Genomic DNA, 25893 nt, shown 5'->3' on the forward strand with positions numbered 1-25893 from the left:
ATGGGCACAAAAGGGCCTCATAACTACTTTCGTCTAGGAAAAGAAACCCTGGAGCAGAGTGAAATTTAAAATTAATTTGCTTATTAAAATGCATCTTATTGCAAACTGGCATTATCGCCTTAATTAGAAAGAACCTGACTTTCGAGAGCACGTAAGCCAGAGCAGGGTGAAGGGTAGGAGGACACGGTTGCATTCCTACACAGAGTGGACTCGGGTAACGACGCCATCTTGGCTTGGGGTCTCTCTGTGGGCATTTTTCTTAGTGCATCTGAATGTTTGGTGGACACCGGGGCAGAGTTCCAGAGTGGCTCCTGGCACGAGGGCATGCCGAGAAGAAGGCATGAAGGGGCCACCTAGGAGTGCAGGGCAGAGCCGCTGGAGGCCCTGCTCCTGCCTGCAGAGTCAGCCTTGTGACAATGAGTGTGCAAAAGGGAGAGATGGGGGTGTGGGAAGTGGCTGGATTTGCCAGTGTCCAGCTGGGCCATGGGAGCCCAGAACAGCGTTCCCAGGCAGGGGGAGACTTGTCTTCCCTGATCTGGCCCAGGGCAGGGCTGCAGGCCTTCTACTCCCCAACACAGCAGAGTCGGCAGACCCCTGGCCACCCTCGCGTTGGTTTCTACTGCCACCTTGAAATCAGCACTTGAATTCTAGGAGATGCTCGCGGGGGACAGAATCCTCTCACTCTGTCATTTTGAGGAGATCCTACAAACCCATCACTGCAGAGGGACCTTGTCCATAGCACTGCATCTTGTCCCCTTTGCCATCGACACATACAAACGTGTTTTGAAATGTGCCATAAATGAGAAAGAAATGCGCTTCTCTCTACCCGTGGTGCTGGTGTGAAGGGGCCTGAAGGGAAACTTGAATTCATCATACTTACACCTTCATGTTCAGAAAGACTGGAGCCTCCTTGTGATTCCTACGGTGGACCACTCTAGCTGTGGAGCTGCCACGTCCCCAGCTTGGGATCTGGGACAGACACAGCGGCTCTGGGGCTGCTGCCGTGGAACCTGTGTGCCCTCTGGCGGATGGAGTGGAGGCTCCGCAGGGGAACGGGTGAGTTTCCACCAAGAGCGTTGTCCGTGGTCCATAATGACCCTGGAAACAGACAGTTCCAGCCTTCTGCTGGCCCCGTCTGAGCAGGGCAAAGGAGGGAAATCTCCTGCTCCCCTGAGGTTTCCCAAATGGACAGAAAAGGACAGGAGAAATGACACACAGGTGAGTCACGGCGGAGGGCGGAGGGCAGCAGGTCGGAGACTGAAGGACCCGGCGGCTGAGGCTGTGGTGAGCTCCTGAGCCACAGGCAGAGGGAGGCTGAGCTGGGCGGGCTCTGGTGTCGGGCGTGGCCAGAGCAGCCAGGGAGGATGTGTCTTGCGGTGCAGGAGAGGTCCCTCGGGTCCACTTTGGGAGCTGCCCTGGGATGATGGCTGAGCATGTCTGGTGGGCACTGGGCTGGGGTGGGGACGTGCAGGCCCTGTGCCCTTGCCTTCTGACGGGACTCCCAGGTGGCCCTAACAACGTGCAACCTCCCTTCTCCTCATCAAAGGGGGTGAGAGTCGTCCCGAGCAGCTCTGGGCCCTGGGTGTCCTGCGCCAGCCTGGGGTGTCGCCATCTGAGCCCCTGCACTGTGAAGGGTGGAGGCTGGTCCTCTCCTCCCGGGGCCACAGCTGCCCAGGAAAAGGACATCAGTGCAGCTGGATCCCCAGGAAGCCCAGATGGCCTGAGGTAGGTCACCCGAGGAAGTTGGGGCTTAGAGTAGACGAGAAGGGCGGCCGAGGCTGCCAGGAAGTTAGTGGCTGAACCCGAATGGAGAAAGCTCTGGCCACGCTGGAGTCTGCTCTGATGGAAGCCGGAGGTTGGAGGAAGGTCACCCACGTCCAGCTCAGCTGACTCCTGGTGGCCTGAGGAAAGCCTGCCTGGCCCCTCACAGGGAGGGAAGGGGGACACCACACCTGGTCACCTTGTGGGCACCCCCGTAATGGGGCAGCAGGAGGGTTCTGGAAGGAGGCATCAAGAAAGAAGGAGTGGACTCTTGAAGGGCAAGAAGTGGTCACCAACAGCTCTTGACAGCAGCAGGGGGAAGGGGAGGACATCAGAGAATATTTCTAAGGATTAAAAGAAGCAGCTGGAATTTCAAACCTCAGCCAACCAGGGTCATTCCAGTGTGAGCACAAGGACTATCTGTGGACGCACAGGTCCTCGGACATTCTGCCCACTGCAGACGCCTGTTGAAGCATTGGTAAGAAGTACACTGAGAAGGCACGCAGCCCCAGGAGAGGTCTGCAAGTGGGCGTGGGCTGCAGGCCTGCGGGAGCGTCTCCAGTGCCGAACGCGTCCACCCTCGGGTCTCAGGGCTGGTTCCTTAGGGACCGTGTAAAACATCAAGGCTCACACTCATGGTGCCAGTCAGACTACACTGAGAGTCCGAGGGAAATATGTCCAAATGCACTCTACTGTCATGTGTAGCTAAAAAGGACAAGTGAAATAATTTTAAAAAGAATCCAAGGGAAGACGACCCTTTGCTGAGGCAGAGGCACCATCTTGGCCAGCGCTGGACCTGATTTGTTAGATCCCCTGCGTCAGGCTCTGCTCAGGACAAGCTGACATGATGCAGCTTGAAGGGCAGCCACGTGAGGAACTGGAGGAGTGCACACAGTTGGCTCCAAGGAGCAGGCTCTCATCACAGTTGGGCAGGGACGAGCCCTCGGGAGGGCAGAACCTGGCCACAGGCTCCTGCCTTGACCTCTCCAGGCGGACAGGAGCCCGGCTTCCTCACGCCATCACGCCCAGGCCTCCGATGTAGCGTGGAAGTTCTCTCTGGCGTTGTGTAACAGAGAACTCGGGCGGTCCTTGCCTCTCAGGACTGTTTCTGAAGCTTGCACTTGGGACCCAACAAAGGAAGATCTTTCTAACGAAACCTAAATACTAAGTCTGTGGTGTATTTTCCGAGTTCCAAGCAGAAGAAATCTGGGAATTAGAACAAAGCTTTGCTGGTTCCTCTTTTCATTTTTAAGAAGAATAAGACAGGGAATTGCTAGTGCTCTTACTTGGAAAGTTTGGAAACTTACCCAGGTGGTTAACTCCCTGTCTTCAGAAAGCAACTGTCTTATTTCTGCTTCGTGTATCATTTTCTATGAAGTGCCAGAAGATCTTGTTGTTTAATCTGCTGCTGAGTTTCAAATGTCCTCTGAGGCTCAGGGAAAAACTGAGCATTTGCCAGGGCAAATATAAACCCAACGAAAACCATAGCGTTTGGATTTTAAAAAGGCACAACACTCCCTGCCCTCCCCCCCCCCAAATAAAAAAACCAAATAGAACAACAACAGTGAGGTTCTAATATTCTTTAATCTTAAGTGAGATTTCTGACTTTTCAAACAGTTTTGTGGTGGACAGCTGTAGCTTTTTTTAAATTTAAAAACTCACCATTCTATTATATAAGGATCACCACTGAATATTCTGCTGCACATCGCTATAAGAGAAGAGTGTTTGGGGGCAAGCGGTGAGTGGGATTTTAAGCACCTAGATCCTTAGATATTTATCCACAAGCACGTCAGGTAGGCAGTGGACATAGGACTTGGAGTTAAAGTGTGGGGGAGGATGCGGTGTTTGAGAAGCAGGTATGGGAAGTCCTGTGAATGACGGGTCTCCCCATAGCTGGGCTCTGAATCCACAGGAGCCACCTCCTGGAGGAGATCCCCGGGACAGGACCAGAGGGATGACGCACAAGCGACACACCCACGTGTTTTCTATATGCAAATGGGCAGTTGTTGTGGCAAAAGGAAGTCAGAATGAGGATGAAGGTCCAGGCTGGACAGAGCATTTAGTTTGTGATCTCTAACGCTCAGATTCACCATGACAACAAGGAGTCAGCTGTCCTCGCTTCTGGCCTCTCTGTGAGAGCCACTGCTCCCTGGGTCTCTGAATGACCCCAGGGATTCAGACCCAGCTTCAGCCGTCCCAGGGCCTGCGTCCTCTGGGGCATTGGGCGGGTGCTCCAGCTGCGGGCTGCATCTGAGGTGGGAATCCGTGAGGTTCAGCCCTCGCAGGACCAAACGGCCAGCTGCGGAGGCCCTGGAACATGGCTCTGGATGGCACCGGAGACTGCAGTTTGCTGTTTCCATGGGTCCTCAGGCAGCTCCGTCCCTCCTGGACCTCCTGGACTGCAGGAGCCCTGCTCCTCAGGCTGCTGGGAGACTATCCTGCAGAGGGAGGCCAAGCCGGCAGAGCAGGGCGAGCACGTGACCTGCTGCTGCCGTAGGAAAGGCACCTGGCCGTCCAGGGTTGTGGGGACTTCCCTGGGTGGACTTGCTCTTGAAGAGGTGGACTTTCTGTGCTCCTGGCTGTCCTCAGCTGCCGTTTGCACACACTCTGCCCCTGAGGAGTGGCCTGCCTCCAGAGCTCTGGGTGCAGCATCTTGTCCCTCCACCTGACTTCTTTTCCCAGCTAGGACAGGCTTTGAGACCACGCCAAGCCTCTCGCCCTCCGCGTCTCAGAGGATTGCCTGATGTGGTCAAGGGGAGGGAAGAGCTCATGGAAGATTCAGCCCTGTGGGCACGAGTGACCCTGCCCAAGTCCAGCACCACAACTGGAAGGTCACAGAGCTGGTGAGGTTCTGTGGGGGGCCACTGTGACCTGCCTGTTGATGGGAACAGCCCTGGTCAGCTGGGCAGGTGCAGCTCCAGCTCCCCACGGCCAACTCCCTATTGCCCCAGTGTGGGTTGAGTCGGGGTCACTGTGGCTGAGGTGTGGTCACACCCCTTACCTGCCTGCCCGTGGGTTCCCATGGCTCTCCCTGGTCTTCCCTTGTTTTCCCAACTCCTGGGGGAACCAGGCTGAGACTGGACACACTGGACCCAGGCTCCTTAAGTGACAGAGCCCCTCAGCTGTCTTTCAGGAAGAGCCTAGAATCACTCCAGGGTGGGCTTGAACCAGCTTTAAAGAATGGACACCCAGGAAGAAGCCAGTTGGCTCAGCCAGTGAACTGCCAAGGTCACAGGCTCAGTATCCCCTGAGCAGACCACAGGAACTGTCCCCAAAAGAAACACGGGGACTTTGAAGAGGTGGGATGGGTCTGCACCTGCCCCAGACTCCCTGAAACACGCCCTTCTTGCCTGCGGTCAGGGGCAGCGCTGCCCTCTCCCTCCTGACACACCCACCGCTGGGGAGGCAGACCTGAGCCTTCACTCCGGACCTCACAGCGAAGCTCTTTCAGAACCCCAGGCGGGTGCTGGCTTCCGCGTGGGCTGGACAACTGGCCCTCGCTGGCCCTGGCTGCATGAGAGTGACCTAATACTGCTCTTCAGCTGTTCGCCTCTGGCCCTGAGCAGACTGGCGCTCACCCAGGTGCGCTCTCCCAGCCACGGCAGTAGGACGGGCAGCGCCGTCCCCAGGTGCCTTGCTGGAGGACACAGGGGAATGGCCACGTAGGCTCTCTGTCCCAGACAGAGGCTGCTCCAGCTGTCCTTTGGTGGTCGTGTTGGCCTCTCTGGGAGTTTCATGGAACCAGCACAGATGAAATCTCCAGATGAACAACGTCTGAAGTCTGAGTCTCAGAAGTCGCCACGCAGGACCACTCGGGCCTCACTCCAGGGCTGTGGGGGATGGCCAGCCGCAGGGGGCTGCGGAGCAGGGCTGATGCCCGTAGAGGGACACGGGCTCCGTCCCTGCCCTGTGCCCTCCAGACAACGGCAAGAGCCAGGGATTGCAGGTGGAAGGGGTCCCTCCCCTGCCAGGGGACAGATCACCCCCAGCCACCCAGTGTGGGGGCCTGTCCTGCAAGCACCACCTGGCATTCACCAGCTCTTCAGCACAACCCTGCCAGGACTTCAGCGTAAGCAGAAGCAGACTCGTTGGGTTGGTGTTCACATGTTCACTCCCCAATTGCTGTGAAGTCGTGTGTCTTCCTCCGCGTACCCTTTCCTTCCCCAGCTGGAATCCGGACGAGTGGGAAAGTTCTCTGTGCTACCCCAAGGTCCCAGCAGGACCCAGCTGGGGTCCGTGTGTTCAGGAGACTCCTGTGAGGTTTGGGGCTTTTCCAGGAGACCATGCAGAGCTCAGTGGAGAGGGGGCGACTGCAGTGCAGGCTTCTCGCTCAGGACAGAGGGTCTCATGCAGGTCCACCTGCTCCAGGTGCCCTCCAGACACCAGGGTGGGGCAGGTGGGCCTGGGCCTGCCTGAGGGCAGACAGACAGCATGCACCACACAAGACAGACGGCAAGGAGGAAGCTGCAGCCCCTGGCCTGCGTTTCAGGGGCAGTGAAGTAGGCACCTCCACACGGTGGGGAAGAGCACCAGGACGCGAGCTGGCCCCGGCCCTGAGGACGTGACCTTGGTATTTATAGTGACCTGGACACAGGCAGCCTCGTTCCCCCGTGGTCACGTCCTGAAGGACAGACGGTCCCTGAGTTGGGAGGGCTCCTGGGTTTCCAGCTTTGGGGGCGGAGTGTGCCGCACGCCCACCCCCTTCCCTTGGGCCAGGGCCGTGGTCAGGACAGCAGGAGTGTCAGAACTGGGTGCTCCAGGCTCGTGCGCGCTCTAGCCATTGACCGGGTCTGGGCTCACTGTAGCCTGGCAGCACTGCCATCCTGGGCTGCAGAGACAGACGCAGCCCACCAGTCTAGGCAGTGAGGAAGGGGGCGGAACTCAGCTTCTTGGCCAGAGAGCCCCAGCCGCGCCTCAGTGTGCCACAGCAGGGCCTTGAGGCTCCGAGGAGGGAAACTGGGAGCTACTGGAGGTCTGGGCTACTGAGGGGCATCTGGATGTCGGAGGCTCACTGTGTGGGTGGGTTGGGAGGGAGGATGAGGGGGCCTGTGGTGGGCTTTGAGCTCTCCTGAAGGCAGGGCAGCGGCTGTGAGAAATCAGGAGCAGCAGGGCCGGAGCCCAGTGCGTTCCTAGTTCTTGGTGGCAGCCGGAGAGTCCCATTTCCCCGGTAAAGGAGGATCTCATTCTGACTAAAGGTGTGTCCTCTTACACCAAGTGTGTGTGCAGAGATGGACATGGTCCCCAGATGTACACTGAGCACCCGAAGTTACAAAGCAACGCTTGTGGTGGTTGTCCCTTGGTCCCTGCAGGGGACGCATTCCAGGACCCCCACCCCCAAGCTACCAAAATCTGCAGAAGCTCAAACCCCTCTGTGGAAAGGCAGACTCTGCCCATCATCCACGCACACCTCCCCTGCCTTCCATCACCGGGTCCCTGACATCCGGCACGGTCAGCCTGCGTGAGTGGCTGTCACACTGTGTGACCGGGGAACAGTGACAAGAGGAGAAGTCCACACGCGTCAGGCACAGAGCCAACGTTTCTCTGCAGTTTGATCTACATTTGGTCGAATCTGCAGATGTGGAGCCCTTGGGTGTGGAGGGACAACTGCACTTATTTCTATGATAATCAAACATAAAATTTTCTTTCCCGGTGAGAAATCAAAGCTGCAGAGCAGATCCTAGGTTTCTGAGCCTGCAGTTCTCCATCCAGGGCCCCTGGGAAAGTTCTCTGTGTTCTGAATGCTTCCTGTTTAGCAGGGGATTGCATCTTCCTGGGGCGAAGGAGCATTTATATGCAAGACAGCTGCATTAGGATTTGAGAGGCTTAATAAGAAACAACCAGGGGCTTTTGTACTGAGGAGTTGAACTGGAAAATGGAGGTGCATAAAAGTCTCCTCTGAACTTTAGGAAGAAGAGTGTGAGCTCTGCAGAACCCTCTCAGGTGCTTTCTTTCTGGCTCTGAATGAACTTGAGAGCACAGGAGGACACTGCTGTCCTGTGCGGCATTCCGTGGGTGAGGTGAGGGGCTGGTCTTTGTCCCTTCAACCCCCTGGGAAAGAGTGGGCCCCGGCCAGCTGGGTCGGGCTTTGGGTATGGCTTGGAAGGCATGTATTTCTTCTTAAAAAATCACTATTTGCAAAAAAACATTGCCTTAACTTTTACATCTTTGTTCTTTTCAAGTACCAAAATTTAATGGCTATGATGTTGGTTATGATACATTTCATTTGTTAAAATCAGACTGTTTTACTTTGCATCTTAAAATTTGATGGAATGGTAATTTTCCTGGCTTTTAGTAGCTTTAAATCAAAATTGGTCAAGTCAATTTAACTATAATTTAGTAAAATAAAACATTTCCCTGAGGTCTGACGGCTTCCATGAATAATGCATCTGTAATTGCTGTCAATTAAGGTAGTTTGGAGATTTATGATGGAGGTATAAATATTTCTAAGGGGTGATTTATGGGACAGACTCAGACCACTCTACTCTGACAGCATGCAAATTACTATATGGTATGAAAAGCTAGCAAACATTTTGTATGTCCGTATCACTCTGTCCTGCTTCCTTTTATGCTGTTCTTTTATCTCTTAATTCCAATATCTGAGTTACAGAACTTTCGGGGTGAAAGGAATTAAGGCAGAATCCACTCTAACCTCTTTATTATTAGATCACACAGCATTTTAGACGTTTTGCGGTATCTTAGAGAAGACCCCGGAACTTAAGTATGCTCTGATCCCTTCAGATAAATACTGTAGCAGGAATCCCAGGAAGCATTTAGACAGGACACATTGGGTGTGGTTGCAACAGGGACTCCAGAGCAGCGTAAAGTTTGCTAACCCCAAAAATGTTCCTGGAGGCGAAAGGCGCCCATGTTTGTCCGCAGTTCCCCGCCAAGACCTACAGGTGGCGCTCCCTGCATAGGGAAGAACAGCCCTTGGGCTCTTTCCTCTGGGGCTCAGTCTGTTGGACGGGGACCTGGAGGCAGCCCTGCACTGCCCCAGCTGTCCCCCAGGTCCTGAGAGGTGAGTGAAGAGTCTCCGTCCTCCAGAGGTAGGAGGTGAGGCTCCAGGCGCTCACGGGCCAGCCTCCCTTCCAGAGCTGTGCAGGAGAGGTGGAGAGTGCTCCTGGGAGGGTCCTGGGTGCTGCCGCAGGTCTCTGGCTGTCCCCTAGAGCTTCCAGTGATCCCTGCAGTGACGCTCACTTGGGAACCGTGGGCCCAGCAGGTCCTGGCCAGTGCACCATCACCCCACACCTTGCACAGGTCCACGGGTTTCTCCTGTGGATCTGGATCCCCAAAGGGCAGCTGATCTTCAGTTTTTGCTCTGTGCTGGGTTGCCTTCCTGCCTGTGTTTGTCCTAAATGAGGAAGAGCAGAGGGTCTCAGACTGGCCCTCACTAGGAGACAATTCGAGAACTGCATACGGATCAAATGCAGTTACATCCCTGAAGCACAAAACAGCTGTGACAAGGGACGTTTCTCATATTACATTTAAAGACCCGAATTCATATCAGCAAGGCAGACAAGAGCCCGGCAGCCGCTGCCCCTGTGCAGGGTGTGTCTGGAAACCAGTCCAGGGCTAAGGGTAAAGAGCATGCAGGGGACAAAGCCGCAGCACGGCCTGTGTGCTCTGAGAGCCCCATGTGGAGGTGGGTGTCCACCTGTCTCAGACCCACAGAGAGCCGTGTGCAGCATTGAGGGCCTGGGTTCACAGTCTAGTTCCTTTTCCAAAAATTGGAAGCAAATACTACTCTGCTCTTAAGAGGGACATCAATGTCTCTAGCAGCTCAATTCACAATAGCTAAACTGTGGAACCAACCTAGATGCCCTTCAGTGGATGAATGGATAAAAAAAAATGTGGCATTTATACACAATGGAATATTACTCAGCAATAAAAGAGAATAAAATCATGACATTTGCAGGTAAATGGATGAAGCTGGAGAATATAAGCTGAGTGAAGTTAGCCAATCCCCCAAAACAAATGCTGAATGTTTTCTCTGATATCAGGAGGCTGACTCATAGTGGGGTTGGGAGGGGGAGCATGAGAGGAATAGATGCTCTAGATAGGGCAGAGGGGTGGGAGGGGAAGGGAGTGGCGGGGGGTAGGAAAGGCAGTGGAATGAGGCCGACACCATTACTCAGAAGTACATTATGAAGACATGAATGGTGTGAATACACTCTGTGTACAACCAGAGAGATGAAAACTGTGCTCTGTGTGTGGTATGAGCTGTGATGCATTCTGCTGTCATACGTAACACATTAGAATAAAATAAAAGAAGGGAGTCTTCATATGTATGTCACACCCCCGGGGAAACAGACTCAGGGGAAGTGGCCAAGCTGTCTCTCGTGCAGAGAGCCGTCCTCTACAGAGGAGGCCGGGTGGTGGCCAGCCAGGAAGTCCCAACAGAAAAGACTGGAGGTGATGAGCCCCAGGAGCAGAGGCTTCGTCTGCCATTTTAGGTGTGGCCAGGTGTCTTCACTTGAAGCCTGTCTTTCCCTTTCCTTGTCCCTCTTTTCTGTCTGTCTGTCTCTCGGCCAGAGGACACAGCTCTTAAGGAGACGGGGAAGAAGTGAAGAGACTGCAGAGCGTCAGCGGAGCTCAGCCTTCTGCAGGGCGGGAGGTGAGACTCAGGAGGTGAAGGCCGAGTTCAGAGAGCACTGAGGTGGAGCTTGAGGTGTGGGGCGACTGCTGGCGGCAAGGCCTTGCAGACAGAGGCCAGGCACAGCGACACTCCGAAGAAGGGATCAGGAGGTCGGAAGGAAAGGCTTTGTGAGCATGGTGAGCAGATGTGGCAGGAGGCAGACCAGGAGGCCACATGAGGCTACCAAGAAAGGCCAAGCCCGGGAGGTGCTGAGAAACCAGGAAGGACTCCGCCGCAGGACGGTGGGGAGCAGGGAGCAGGAAGGCCGTGCAGGGCATTAAACAAGCTGCAGGTGAAGCATGTGAGACAAATGACATGAGATTTTACAATCCACCAGACAGGGCCGAGGGTGGAACTCAACTTCTTTCCAGTGTTTGTGTCTCAGAAACGGTCACGTCCAGCATTATTATAGACGACAGTTTTCCAAAACCTGTGCTTAAAGAAACTTCAGATAGAAACATATTCTTCGTGAGTCTCAAGTGACTGGTCAAAGGTGAGATCCTTGAGAACGTAAGGTCATGGTGGGACCAGGCTGTTATCAGAGGCTGGGGCTGGAGGCTGGCTCTGCCCTGGGGGCCTCACAGAGGCTGAGGACACCCCATCCTCAGGGCCTGGGGAGGGAGCAGGCTGCTGCCTACCCTGGCTTCAGGACTTGGCCTACTTTTCTAGCATCTTGTTTTTACATGAATTGGCTTGAGTTCAATCTATTTTTCAACTACATCAAAGAATTATGCCTGTTCCTCTAATTATATGTTTGGCCTTGTTAACAACTGTCCTTGGGAATCCTGTGAGGTGGTGGCCCTGGGGTGACCGTCCTTGGGAATCCTGTGAGGTGGTGACCCCGGGTGACTGTACTTGGGAATCCTGTGAGGTGGTGACCCAGGGTGACTGTCCTTGGGAATCCTGTGAGGTGGTGGCCCAGGGTGACTGTCCTTGGGAATTCTGTGAGGTGGTGGCCCTGGGGTGACTGTCCTTGGGAATCCTGTGAGGTGGTGACCCAGGGTGACTGTCCTTGGGAATCCTGTGAGGTGGTGGCCCTGGGGTGACTGTCCTTGGGAATCCTGTGAGGTGGTGACCCAGGGTGACTGTCCTTGGGAATCCTGTGAGGTGGTGACCCAGGGTGACTGTCCTTGGGAATCCTGTGAGGTGGTGGCCCTGGGGTGACTGTCCTTGGGAATCCTGTGAGGTGGTGGCCCAGGGTGACTGTCCTTGGGAATCCTGTGAGGTGGTGACCCAGGGTGACTGTCCTTGGGAATCCTGTGAGGTGGTGACCCCGGGTGACTGTCCTTGGGAATCCTGTGAGGTGGTGACCCAGGGTGACCGTCCTTGGGAATCCTGTGAGGTGGTGGCCCCAGGGTGACCGTCCTTGGGAATCCTGTGAGGTGGTGACCCAGGGTGACTGTCCTTGGGAATCCTGTGAGGTGGTGACCCAGGGTGACTGTCCTTGGGAATCCTGTGAGGTGGTGGCCCAGGGTGACTGTCCTTGGGAATCCTGTGAGGTGGTGACCCCAGGGTGACTGTCCTTGGGAATCCTGTGAGGTGGTGACCCCAGGGTGACTGTCCTTGGGAATCCTGTGAGGTGGTGACCCCGGGTGACTGTACTTGGGAATCCTGTGAGGTGGTGGCCCCGGGGGTGACCGTCCTTGGGAATCCTGTGATGTGGTGACCCAGGGTGACCGTCCTTGGGAATCCTGTGATGTGGTGGCCCCGGGGGTGACTGTCCTTGGGAATCCTGTGAGGTGGTGGCCCCGGGGGTGACCGTCCTTGGGAATCCTGTGATGTGGTGGCCCAGGGTGACTGTCCTTGGGAATCCTGTGAGGTGGTGACCCAGGGTGACTGTCCTTGGGAATCCTGTGAGGTGGTGACCCAGGGTGACTGTCCTTGGGAATCCTGTGAGGTGGTGGCCCCAGGGTGACTGTCCTTGGGAATCCTGTGAGGTGGTGGCCCCGGGGGTGACCGTCCTTGGGAATCCTGTGATGTGGTGACCCAGGGTGACCGTCCTTGGGAATCCTGTGAGGTGGTGGCCCCGGGGGTGACTGTCCTTGGGAATCCTGTGAGGTGGTGACCCAGGGTGACTGTCCTTGGGAATCCTGTGATGTGGTGACCCAGGGTGACTGTCCTTGGGAATCCTGTGATGTGGTGACCCAGGGTGACTGTCCTTGGGAATCCTGTGATGTGGTGGCCCCGGGGGTGACTGTCCTTGGGAATCCTGTGAGGTGGTGACCCAGGGTGACTGTCCTTGGGAATCCTGTGAGGTGGTGACCCAGGGTGACTGTCCTTGGGAATCCTGTGAGGTGGTGGCCCTGGGGTGACCGTCCTTGGGAATCCTGTGAGGTGGTGACCCAGGGTGACTGTCCTTGGGAATCCTGTGATGTGGTGGCCCCGGGGGTGACTGTCCTTGGGAATCCTGTGAGGTGGTGACCCAGGGTGACTGTCCTTGGGAATCCTGTGAGGTGGTGACCCAGGGTGACTGTCCTTGGGAATCCTGTGAGGTGGTGACCCAGGGTGACTGTCCTTGGGAATCCTGTGAGGTGGTGACCCCGGGTGACTGTACTTGGGAATCCTGTGAGGTGGTGACCCCGGGTGACTGTACTTGGGAATCCTGTGAGGTGGTGGCCCAGGGTGACTGTCCTTGGGAATCCTGTGAGGTGGTGAACCCAGGGTGACTGTCCTTGGGAATCCTGTGAGGTGGTGACCCCGGGTGACTGTACTTGGGAATTCTGTGAGGTGGTGACCCAGGGTGACTGTCCTTGGGAATCCTGTGAGGTGGTGACCCCAGGGTGACTGTCCTTGGGAATCCTGTGAGGTGGTGACCCCGGGTGACTGTACTTGGGAATCCTGTGAGGTGGTGACCCAGGGTGACTGTCCTTGGGAATCCTGTGAGGTGGTGGCCCCGGGGTGACTGTCCTTGGGAATCCTGTGAGGTGGTGACCCCGGGGTGACTGTCCTTGGGAATCCTGTGAGGTGGTGACCCAGGGTGACTCTCCTTGGGAATCCTGTGAGGTGGTGACCCAGGGTAACCGTCCTTGGGAATCCTGTGATGTGGTGGCCCCGGGGGTGACTGTCCTTGGGAATCCTGTGAGGTGGTGGCCCCGGGGTGACTGTCCTTGGGAATCCTGTGAGGTGGTGACCCAGGGTGACTGTCCTTGGGAATCCTGTGAGGTGGTGACCCAGGGTGACTGTCCTTGGGAATCCTGTGATGTGGTGACCCAGAGTGACTGTCCTTGGGAATCCTGTGATGTGGTGGCCCCGGGGGTGACTGTCCTTGGGAATCCTGTGAGGTGGTGACCCAGGGTGACTGTCCTTGGGAATCCTGTGAGGTGGTGACCCAGGGTGACTGTCCTTGGGAATCCTGTGAGGTGGTGGCCCTGGGGTGACCGTCCTTGGGAATCCTGTGATGTGGTGACCCAGGGTGACTGTCCTTGGGAATCCTGTGATGTGGTGGCCCCGGGGGTGACTGTCCTTGGGAATCCTGTGAGGTGGTGACCCAGGGTGACTGTCCTTGGGAATCCTGTGAGGTGGTGGCCCAGGGTGACTGTCCTTGGGAATCCTGTGAGGTGGTGGCACCGGGTGACTGTCCTTGGGAATCCTGTGAGGTGGTGACCCAGGGTGACTGTACTTGGGAATCCTGTGAGGTGCTGGCCCTGGGTGACTGTCCTTGGGAATCCTGTGAGGTGGTGACCCAGGGTGACTGTCCTTGGGAATCCTGTGAGGTGGTGGCCCAGGGTGACTGTCCTTGGGAATCCTGTGAGGTGGTGACCCCGGGGTGACTGTCCTTGGGAATCCTGTGAGGTGGTGGCCCCGGGGTGACTGTCCTTGGGAATCCTGTGAGGTGGTGACCCCGGGGTGACTGTCCTTGGGAATCCTGTGAGGTGGTGGCCCCGGGTGACTGTCCTTGGGAATCCTGTGAGGTGGTGACCCTGGGGTGACTGTCCTTGGGAATCCTGTGAGGTGGTGGCCCAGGGTGACTGTCCTTGGGAATCCTGTGAGGTGGTGGCCCCAGGGTGACTGTCCTTGGGAATCCTGTGAGGTGGTGGCCCAGGGTGACTGTCCTTGGGAATCCTGTGAGGTGGTGGCCCCAGGGTGACTGTCCTTGGGAATCCTGTGAGGTGGTGAGCCTGGGGTGACTGTCCTTGGGAATCCTGTGAGGTGGTGGCCCAGGGTGACTGTCCTTGGGAATCCTGTGAGGTGGTGGCCCAGAGTGACTGTCCTTGGGAATCCTGTGAGGTGGTGGCCCAGGGTGACTGTCCTTGGGAATCCTGTGAGGTGGTTACTCCAGGGTGACTGTCCTTGGGAATCCTGTGAGGTGGTGGCCCCGGGTGACTGTCCTTGGGAATCCTGTGAGGTGGTGACCCCAGGGTGACTGTCCTTGGGAATCCTGTGAGGTGGTGGCCCAGGGTGACTGTCCTTGGGAATCCTGTGAGGTGGTGGCCCTGGGGTGACCGTCCTTGGGAATCCTTTGATGTGGTGACCCAGGGTGACCGTCCTTGGGAATCCTGTGAGGTGGTGACCCAGGGGTGACTGTCCTTGGGAATCCTGTGAGGTGGTGACCCAGGGTGACTGTCCTTGGGAATCCTGTGAGGTGGTGACCCCAGGGTGACTGTCCTTGGGAATCCTGTGAGGTGGTGGCCCCGGGTGACTGTCCTTGGGAATCCTGTGAGGTGGTGACCCAGGGTGACTGTACTTGGGAATCCTGTGAGGTGGTGACCCAGGGTGACTGTACTTGGGAATCCTGTGAGGTGGTGGCCCTGGGGTGACTGTACTTGGGAATCCTGTGAGGTGGTGACCCCAGGGTGACTGTCCTTGGGAATCCTGTGAGGTGGTGACCCAGGGTGACTGTCCTTGGGAATCCTGTGAGGTGGTGACCCTGGGGTAACTGTCCTTGGGAATCCTGTGAGGTGGTGGCCCCGGGTGACTGTCCTTGGGAATCCTGTGATGTGGTGGCCCCGGGGGTGACTGTACTTGGGAATCCTGTGAGGTGGTGACCCAGGGTGACTGTCCTTGGGAATCCTGTGAGGTGGTGACCCAGGGTGACTGTCCTTGGGAATCCTGTGAGGTGGTGACCCCAGGGTGACCGTCCTTGGAAATCCTGTGAGGTGGTGGCCCCGGGGTGACTGTCCTTGGGAATCCTGTGAGGTGGTGGCCCAGGGTGACTGTCCTTGGGAATCCTGTGAGGTGGTGGCCCCAGGGTGACTGTCCTTGGGAATCCTGTGAGGTGGTGACCCAGGGTGACTGTCCTTGGGAATCCTGTGAGGTGGTGGCCCCGGGGTGACTGTCCTTGGGAATCCTGTGAGGTGGTGGCCCAGGGTGACTGTCCTTGGGAATCCTGTGAGGTGGTGGCCCCGGGTGACTGTCCTTGGGAATCCTGTGAGGTGGTGACCCAGGGTGACCGTCCTTGGAAATCCTGTGAGGTGGTGGCCCCGGGGTGACTGTCCTTGGGAATCCTGTGAGGTGGTGACCCAGGGTGACTGTCCTTGGGAATCCTGTGATGTGGTGACCCAGGGTGACTGTCCTTGGGAATCCTGTGAGGTGGTGGCCCCAGGGTGACTGTCCTTGGGAATCCTGTGAGGTGGTGACCCCGGGGTGACTGTCCTTGGGAATCCTGTGAGGTGGTGACCCAGGGTGACTGTCCTTGGGAATCCTGTGAGGTGGTGGCCCCGGGTGACCGTCCTTGGGAATCCTGTGAGGTGGTGACCCAGGGTGACCGTCCTTGGAAATCCTGTGAGTTGGTGGCCCCGGGGTGACTGTCCTTGGGAATCCTGTGAGGTGGTGGCCCAGGGTGACTGTCCTTGGGAATCCTGTGAGGTGGTGGCCCAGGGTGACTGTCCTTGGGAATCCTGTTAGGTGGTGGCCCAGGGTGACTGTCCTTGGGAATCCTGTGAGGTGGTGGCCCCGGGTGACTGTCCTTGGGAATCCTGTGAGGTGGTGACCCCAGGGTGACTGTCCTTGGGAATCCTGTGAGGTGGTGGCCCAGGGTGACTGTCCTTGGGAATCCTGTGAGGTGGTGGCCCTGGGGTGACCGTCCTTGGGAATCCTTTGATGTGGTGACCCAGGGTGACCGTCCTTGGGAATCCTGTGAGGTGGTGACCCAGGGGTGACTGTCCTTGGGAATCCTGTGAGGTGGTGGCCCAGGGTGACTGTCCTTCGGAATCCTGTGAGGTGGTGACCCCGGGGTGACTGTCCTTGGGAATCCTGTGAGGTGGTGGCCCCGGGTGCTGCTTTCTGGTTTGTGCAGCAGGGGACCTGGCTGCTGTGTTCCAGGTGTGCAGCAGGCGGTGGTCTTGCCTGAGAGTTTCCCCTTCCTCAGGCTTAAACATGGCGACCTGTGGGATCTCCTCAGAGGGAGTCCAGCTCTCAGGAACCCCCAGATAGCCTTGTCCACTGCTCCCAGAGGGAAGGGGCTTGTGTGATGACCTGAATGCTGTTTGCAGTTTGTTGCACCTCTGCTCAACGCGTCTCAGAGAAGTGGTTGTGGCCATGTGATGTCGTCCTACTGTGGAGATGGTGACCTCGTGACGTCTTTGTCCCTCTCTTTCCAACCTGGTGCTGCCACCTGCTATCCCACGTTTTGCTCACGGGGCTTGAGCGGTCTCGCCGAGCACCGTGAAGGTCAGTGTCTTGGTAGTTGAAGTCTGAGCTGTGACTTGGTTCCTTTGAGGAAAGGTCTCTATAAACATCTTATAGCGACTCTGGTGAGAAAGAGACCATGTGATCTCTTTATAAAGAAGAATTAAGTGAGAGAAGGAACGCCATAAAACCAAAGTGGAACAATCACAAGATTCCCTAAGTCAGAATGAAGTGTCACAGAGGAGAGAGCAGGGGACCAGACTGGCGGGTCAGCGGGGGAGTGGGACGGGACAGGGAAGACAGCAGAATGGCCCTGTCCTGACCTTCCTGTGGGCACAGGAGAACAGGCCGCAGGAGTCTCCCCAGGACGTACACCCACCAGACACTAACCTCCCCCTCAACACAACCCGACAGTGGACAGCAGAGAGACCATAGAGGGAAGGGGACGGGAGAGAAAGGGGGGAGGAAAGGAGGACACTGGGAACTGAATCCGAGCAAACTGTGTTCCATGTTTCTTTCTAATTACATAAAATGAGCCCTATTGTTATGTATAAATCAAAAGAAATCATAAAAAACCTTAAAAAAGTGAAATACTACATCTGAGTCTTTAAGAGGCTGCAGTATCTCGATGCTTCCTTCAAGCAGAAGGAACCGTATATGGGATTTCATCAAGGAATCCAAGGACCACATCTAAGGAGGGACACTTCTGATTTTGGGGTATGTCTTGTGGGAGGAAAGTGTCCTCTAAGTGCCTGACAACCTGGAGGGTATTGGGGAGTCCTGGCCAGGTCCTGCTCCGGGGTGTGACCTTGAGGTCACCCGGCGCCCACACCCACCAGGCCAGCAGCCTCCCTGGCCAACGCCCCTGCTGCACCAGTGGGCTCTTGGGGCTCAGCACCGTCAACCAGGAACGGCCAGGAGGTGGAGGCAGGGGAGAGGCACCTTGGGAACAAAAACCAGCGAAAAAGGAAGAGAAAACTGACCACGCGGAAACGCGGAGAAGAAAAAGACAGACGTGAAGAGTCCTCTAAAGAGTGAGGCTGAGATGCCCACGTGGGGCAAAGGGCGCAAAGGAAAGGCGGAAGCAGAGGAGAAGGGCGCCCTCCTGGGCAGGTCTGCGCAGGACGCCCACTCCAGAGGCTGCAGGCTCCGTGAGCGACTGCGCTTTTCACCCAGGTCGCGGGCTCTCTAATTGTCTGCCATCTTGTCCAGAGTTGCAGAAGCAGGGGCAGGGGTTAGGGCTCTCCTCAGGCGTGGGAGAGTGGACGTGCTGGGAGGAGGTGCAGGATGCCCCCAGAGGTTCTGAGCACAGGGCTGGCCCCCAGAGGGTTCTGAGCAGAGGGCTGGCAGTGGGGACATCTGGCATGTTGGTACCGAGGGCAGGGGCCTGGGATTCGGGATGTTCAAGGTGTCCCCACCTGACAGGCAGTCCTGGGGATGGCGACCTGGGCTGGAGGCCAACTCCGTGCTCTGCGAGTCCAGGGGCAGTTGACCACCCGCCTCTGTCGATGACTCGGGAGAATAGGTGAGTGTTCTGAGGCCCCGGCACAGGCTCCGCCGGCAGTGAGGTGGGCTCGCACAGCCCTGCAGGACCTGAGTGGCGTGTGCAGGGGCCTCCTGCAGGGACCTCAGGGACAGGCACAGCAGCGGGAGACGATGGGGACATCTCATTCCTGCTGGATTGCAGGGTCCAGGCCAGAACAGACAGTGAAATCGGGGAGAACTCGGGGTTCGGCTGGCACTGACCATCACTGGACCTTGCTCATCAGCCTTGAGACTGACTTGACTTATGACAAAAGGTGACATTCCCACTCATTCCATAGGGGGGATTTCATTTCTGTGGCCTTGATCATCTGTGCTGCCTTTGTCACCTCTCGTCCCCTGTTTATGAGGCTTTATGGTGCCCACTCCTGTTGGGAGATAGAAAGTCACTCAGGTCGCTCTCTTTGCAAAGCTGTGTTTAGATGACTTCTTATTTTCTAATGAACATTGCTAATGGCACTGAGGAGTGAGAATCAATTTCTGAATCTAGAATGAGGCAGGAGGAGAGTGGGTGTGTTATGTGGTTGTGCTACCCGTGAGTGAAGTGGGTTGGGTGTGTTATGTGGTTGTGCTACCTGTGAGTGAAGTGGGTTGGGTTGCATTATGTGGTTGTGCTACCTGTGAGTGAAGTGGGTTGTGGTTGCATTATGTAGTTGTGCTACCTGTGAGTGAAGTGGGTTGGGTTGCATTATGTGGTTGTGCTACCTGTGAGTGAAGTGGGTTGCGTTATGTGGTTGTGCTACCCGTGAGTGAAGTGGGCTGGGTTGCGTTATGTGGTTGTGCTACCCGTGAGTGAAGTGGGCTGGGTTGTGTTATGTGGTTGTGCTACCTGTGAGTGAAGTGGGTTGTGTTATGTGGTTGTGCTACCTGTGAGTGAAGTGGGTTGTGGTTGCATTATGTAGTTGTGCTACCTGTGAGTGAAGTGGGTTGTGGTTACATTATGTAGTTGTGCTACCTGTGAGTGAAGTGGGTTGGGTTGTGTTATGTGGTTGTGCTACCCGTGAGTGAAGTGGGTTGTGGTTGCGTTATGTAGTTGTGCTACCCGTGAGTGAAGTGGGTTGTGGTTGCGTTATGTGGTTGTGCTACCCGTGAGTGAAGTGGGCTGGGTTGGAAGTCCTCAGCAGACCTGAGGTGCCGCAGGCAGATCTGACCTGTAACAGGGCTAGAGAGCTGGGTGGGTGTGCAGGTCCTTCCCTAACAATAGTGGTGGCATTTCCAGGCAGTCTCCAAGTCACCAGAGTGTCAGGTTTCCCGAATCCCCTCTTGCTCCTCACAGGGCAGAGCTTTCGAGCTGAGGTGTGTGCTCGTCATTACAGGTGAGAAGGATGGGCGTATGTGGGGCAGCCAGCACGTGCAGGCATAATGAATGACAGGAACAACCAAGGAGCCCCCGGTGCCTGGCAGGGCCACCGGGAGTCCCACCCTGCTCTGGCTCAGCCTGGTGTGCTGTGAGAGGCCCGGCTGCCCTCAGTGCCCTGTCTTCCCAGCTAGCCTGGTCGCATCGTTGGGGGTTCATCCAAATGACCCTAACTGGAAAGCTCTGCCTGTTTTTGACAAGGAAGAAAATACATCAGTGAAACCAACTTCATTCTAGAACATAATGAAAGTGGGTGACATCATTTCACCAAAGAAATGCCACCAATTCTGCTTTAGGAAATGGGATGGAGCTTATGATGGTGGTGCATGCTCTGCATCCTTAGGTCTCCCCAAATCCACGGGATGGAATCCTAGGCCTTAATGTGGGGGCAGCTGGAGTGAAGCTTTGGGAGGAGGTTGGTGGACATGAGGTTGGGGGCAGGGCTGCCTCTCCCTCTGGGCCCCCACGTAGGGGAACCAGTGAGGAACCAGGGAGTGGCCCTCCCCAGACGCCGGTCTGCGGGATCCTGGTCTGGGGCTTCCCTCCGGACTGCGGGCAGAGGCTGTGTGGGTAGCCTCGTCTGAGGGTTCTGCTGCAGCTCCCTGGTGGCCCCTCTGTCAGCTGGCAGAGCTTTGGAATGCCCTCAGGCACAGCTTAGGAATCCTGGGCACAACCCAGCAGCGGCTCTATCAGGAAGGACTGTTGTGTTGGCCGGCAGGGTGGCCAGGATGCTGAAGACGCAGCGTGGTCCCAGGGCAGAGAGAGCCTGGAGACCACAGGGACCTCCCCGAGGAAGCCCTGGAGGACAGGGCTGGCCAGGCCTCACCACCACCTTGACCTTGCTCAATCTGCAGACGTAAGCATTCTGTGGGGGGAGTCGGAAAACGCTCTATTCCAGAAGAGCAGAGCTGGCACCTCACCCCTCAGAAGCTGCCTACAGCAACTATGGCGCCCGCAGGGCTTCCCGGGGCCGGCCAGCAGGGCAGCCTTCTCACAGCAACCCGTCAACGGCTTCTGAGGTCACCCCGTGAGACCTGCTCCTGATGCTTCTCTGCTCGTGGATCTTCGCCTGCTCAAATAAACCCTTTGACGTTTACTGTGTCTCAGTTTATCTTTCATCAACAACTACAAGAAGAGATGAGGAAAGGCCCGGAGACCTGGGCATGGCAGGGCCCGCCCTGACCCTCATCTTCCTGTCCTTTTCATGGTAGCGGCCACGTGTCTTGGGAAGCACCTGGTTCTGTCTTCACTAATGAGGGCAGCAGGGTCTCTCTCCCCAGAGACGGGGTGCCCTGTGGCCAGATGGCAGTGACCATGGAAGGAGACGGCCACTGATAGCGATGTGGCTTGGTGTCCGCCCCGTGTGGTGGGTCTGAGCAGGACAGATGCTGCACGTCAGAGGACCCCAGAGTCTCAGGTTTGTCCCCACTAGGGAAGGTTCAAGGGAGGCGCTGAACCCGCCTAGGTGTGGTCCTGATAGCTGACCCCCATCCCAGCGAGGGAGGGGCAACCCTGTCTCCTACCCACATGGAGAAGTACAAGGGATGCTGAAGGAATGACGGCCTCCCTGGGTGAGCACACAGGTGACCTCTGAACAATGACCCACGGCTGGACAGCAGCTGCGGAGGGGTGCTCCGGGGGAGAGGGGCTCCATCCTCCTTCCCCAGGGCGCCTGCTCCGCCCCCTGGCCACCCCAGCTCTTGGCCCCACCTCTGCAGGGTGCCTGATCTAACAGAGCTCTCTGGGGCAGTTAATGTGAAATTCCACGCTCCTCTTCTTCTGGGATGAGCACTGAGCACAGAACTCGGAGAAAGTTCTGGAAGCGGCAGTGGGCAGGTGGGTGCAGGCAGCTGCTGAAGTCAGAGGCCAAGCAGGGCTCTGCCCACCACCAGGGACCAACCACCCCAGAGCTTCCCCCTGGAAGAAAGGGAACAGCCTCTACCTCCGGTGGGAGCATCGGCCTCTGGAGCAGGTCATCGTTCCCTCCTGTGTCTGCAGGGTTGACAGAGGCAGGTGCTCTGCAGAGCTGAGGGAGTGACGAAACAAGAGGCAGGGTGACGGCTGATCCCGCGGGCTTGGTGAGGGCCTGGGGCCACCTTCGGCCCAGCGCCTGTCTGGATGCTGCTGCGAGGGTGCTTCCTAGGGGAGACTAGCACCTCCTGCAGTAGACGTGGGGATAAACGGTGGCCCTCCACGTGCGGGGCCTCACCACTCACTGGTGCCGGAGGGGAATTCTGCTTGCAGAGGGATCTGGGTCTGCCAGGCTGCCCTGCAGGGCTGGGGTTTGTTAGCCCCTGCAGTTGGTGAGCCCACTCCCTGAAATGTTGCCACCTGTTGTCTCCAGACCTACCTGTCATCCACCCGTCTGTCTACCTGTGCATCCACCCGTCTGTCCACCTGTCATCCACCCGTCTGTCCACCTGCCATCCACCCGTCTGTCTACCTGCCGTCCACCCGTCTGTCTACCTGTCATCCACCCGTCTGTCTACCTGTGCATCCACCCGTCTGCCTACCTGTCGTCCACCCGTCTGTCTACCTGCCGTCCACCCGTCTGTCCACCTGCCATCCACCCGTCTGTCCACCTGCCGTCCACCCGTCTGTCCACCTGCCGTCCACTCCTTCCTCCAGCCTCTGCCCCGTCCTCCTGGGACCCTGACAATGGGGAGGACCGCTGTGGTGGGAGCTTCCTGGATCTTGCTGGCTGTGCTGCTCATCTCCCACTTGACCACTGTTGGGTCATCGTCACCAAAGGCAGGACCCTCTTTCCCAGCTAGTCCTTAAGCTCCCAGGGAAGGGCTTCCCACCCCCAGCTGCCATCTGCCTGCTTGGCCCAGGCGCCAGGGTCAGGTGACTCTGGGGTCTTGTCAGCCTGCAGGGTCTGCGAGTCAGCAGGGAGTCCAACCGGTGGATGCGGAAGGGATGGTTATTTTGGAAAAGAGACCAAAAAGGTTTCCACAGAATTTGTTCTTAGGGCTCAACACACAGTTTCAAATAAAAACAATTTTAATTTCAAATCAAAAACCAAAATACATTAAACATTTTCTTTAGAAGAAATTGTTTGGCAAGTAATTTAACAAACAAGCCTGTCTCTTTTGCCCTGTGCAAACTCAGTGTGCCGTTAAATTTATATGTCAGCCTAGCCAGGCGGGGCTGCCCAGTCCTGCCGGCATTTCCACCCAGCCAGGTTGGCGGGACCTGAGGCCAGCACACAGGGGGCACCTTCATGGCTGGGGTTAATACTTATTAAAGTGCACATGTCTTGGGTCCAGGACGAGTAGAGCAGCGTCTGGTGCACATTTACTTTCCATCTCTTCAGATTCGCCTACTCAGCTTCTGGCAGGAATCAGTTGGAAAACCGTGCCCTGTGGGTCTGTCAGAATCGCCCTCTTGGGTCTACTTAGCAGGTAGGCATGATTCCAGATGGGAAGGTGCCCTTTCCCCTCCTGCAGAGACTCCGGAATGCCCGCCAGTTCCTGCATGGATCAGGGACTGCATTGGAGGGGTGCATTTCTGATGTGGTGACAGAATGTTGGTTGGAAAGAGACGGAATCCGCCTCTGTCAGGGTACGGCGAAGCACAGGCAGTTAGTGAAAGGTGGCCTCGGATCCTAGAGCTCCTGGGATGGTGGTCACCATGCCACCTTTGGAGTTTTCTGCCTTTGATGCTGGGCTTTATGGCTTCCAAACGAGTACCCAGTTCCCAGATGGCTCCATGGCTCAGAGAGCTTATCTGTTAAGCAGGGGCAATAAAGGTAAATATGTGACAGTGTGGAGAGATCCAGGCCAATGAGTAGAAAACAGAATATTGTTCTCAGTTCACATCAGCTATTTTATTCTAATAATTATGATTATTTGATAATAAAAGAGGCTCTTTATGCATAATTAACAGATTACTATTAACATAAAACTAACCTATGTCACCCTGAAAATCAGCACCATATAAAGAAAGATAAGTGTTAACAATTCAAATCTGGGTCAAAACAAGACTATGCATTTTTAAACTGAAGTTCCACTATTTATCTGTGTTCTGGAAAAAACATGAGTCAGAGCACTTAAGAGAGAAAGATAAAGAATTGGAAAGAAGAGGGTAAAGGAATCATGCTTTGTGACATTTTGTGTATATGGAAGGTACAGAGTCGATTAGAATTTTAGAATCATGCGGTAAGTCAGCAGGACCCACGTCTGCATGCAGCCAGCACCTCCCTTGTCCTGGAGAAGCCCCCCCACCACCCCGTTGGCTGGAGCACAAACACAGGGCAGGAAGGCCGAGCGTGAGTGAGTCCTGGTGGTGGGGAGGCCGACGGGGGACCCACGCAGCCTGCACCACCTTCACCAGGGTCCCTTCCGATCACTTTGCCCATTTAACACACAGTGTCCCGTGGGCTGTGCTCTCTGCTGCATTTGTCCTGAGAAAGGGGGACATGTAGCATGAACTAACTTGGACAGGGTCACATGACCACAAGTCTCTGCAGTGGGGTTTCAGTCAGTGGGGACCTTAGCCTCCCACCCTCTTCCTTCTTGCCATGCTGGGGTTGAACCCCGAGCTGTTCCCCAGGTGCACCCCGGCCCCACAGAGCCTGCCCCTGCCCCTGGCTAAATGGCCTCTCTGAGCTCTCCATGACAGTGGGCACTCTCAGCACCGAGGGGCTCTTTAGGAAACCGCCTCGTCAGGGCACAGCCCTCGTGTGTTGGAGCAGCACCGCGAGGTGGTCCTGGGCACGCTGGACCAAGTTACGCTCCCGACACCAGGAGCTTTCAAAGTGCTTCCAATCCCCTGGCCCTTCCACAGCGGGGACAGGTCCAGCTGCTCTGCTCCCCTCTCTTCAGAAATTTGGACATAGAGTTTCAAATCTTGTGATAACTCGTCAGTTTCTGGGAGTCATTTTATAATTAAATTTCCAGGTTTTCTTGTTTTCAATTTGTCCTGATTTCTTTTCTCCATTAAAACCCTGAACATCCTAGGTCACTCTTTTGTTTTTCATTGGTGCCTTATAATTATACATAGTATTGAAATGCATTCTGCCATCTTGGCACATGCACATAACATAGATGGGTGCATGCCACCCCCAGAACATTCCCGCCTCCTCCCTCCTCACTCCCACGATCTGCTTGCTCCCTTTACTTTCTAGAATTTCTACACTATGAAAAATCATGAGTTTTTTGGCTGCAATCCTCTCGGCACTTTGCAATCCCTCCACGAACAGGAGACTCTACTACTCCACGGCGTCCTAAATGCTTGACAGGCAAGAGGTTGCGTCTCTCAACACGCGCCAGGCTTCCTGGACTGGGGCGCACTTCTCGGCACCTCGTGGTGTGGCTGCTGCCCTTGCACATGTCTGCATCCCCCCGGGGATTTCAGTCTGCTCCTGTCACAGGGAAGCGTTTGCACCTCTACTTGCTTTGGTCAGCTCTTTGGGAGGTTTTATCTGCTGACCACAGCTTCAGCACATGAGGACCTCTAGCAATCAATGAATGTTCAATGGAACTAAATTAAATGAATTACGCTTTTAACTGAACAACAGCTCTCTGTCCCTGAAGGAGCCATAGCCGTTGTCATACCCGTCTCTTTCTGTGGTTGAAGACAAGCACAGAACACACGCAGACAGGCTCACATCCATCTGGAATGGAAATATTTCTTGGATGTTACACGAAAAGCTCAGGCTACAAAAGCATAAATAAGCCTCCAGGACTAGGTCAGACCATAGCTTCTCCTGGACAGAGAAGGTATTAATCAGCGAGATGAAGTGGATGGGGAAGGTCATTTGAAACGATAAGGGTTGATATCCAAGATTGATGAAGAACTCCTGCAACGCAGCACAGAGGAGGAGTGGTCAGATGAAAAATGGACAAAGGGTTGAAGCAGACTTTTCTGCAGAGAAGACACGCGGGTGGAAACAGCACCCGGCATCTTGGCCTGTCGGGGAGCCCAGTCAAAACCACCGGGACACCCACCAACGTCCATAGGCAGGTGTTGGACAAAGCCAAAAGACTACAGCCATCAGCAAGGGTGAGCATGAAGGAGCCCTGTCCCT

The sequence above is a fragment of the Callospermophilus lateralis genome, chromosome 4 (genome assembly GCF_048772815.1).
Source record: "Callospermophilus lateralis isolate mCalLat2 chromosome 4, mCalLat2.hap1, whole genome shotgun sequence".
Classification (NCBI taxonomy): Eukaryota; Metazoa; Chordata; class Mammalia; order Rodentia; family Sciuridae; genus Callospermophilus; species Callospermophilus lateralis.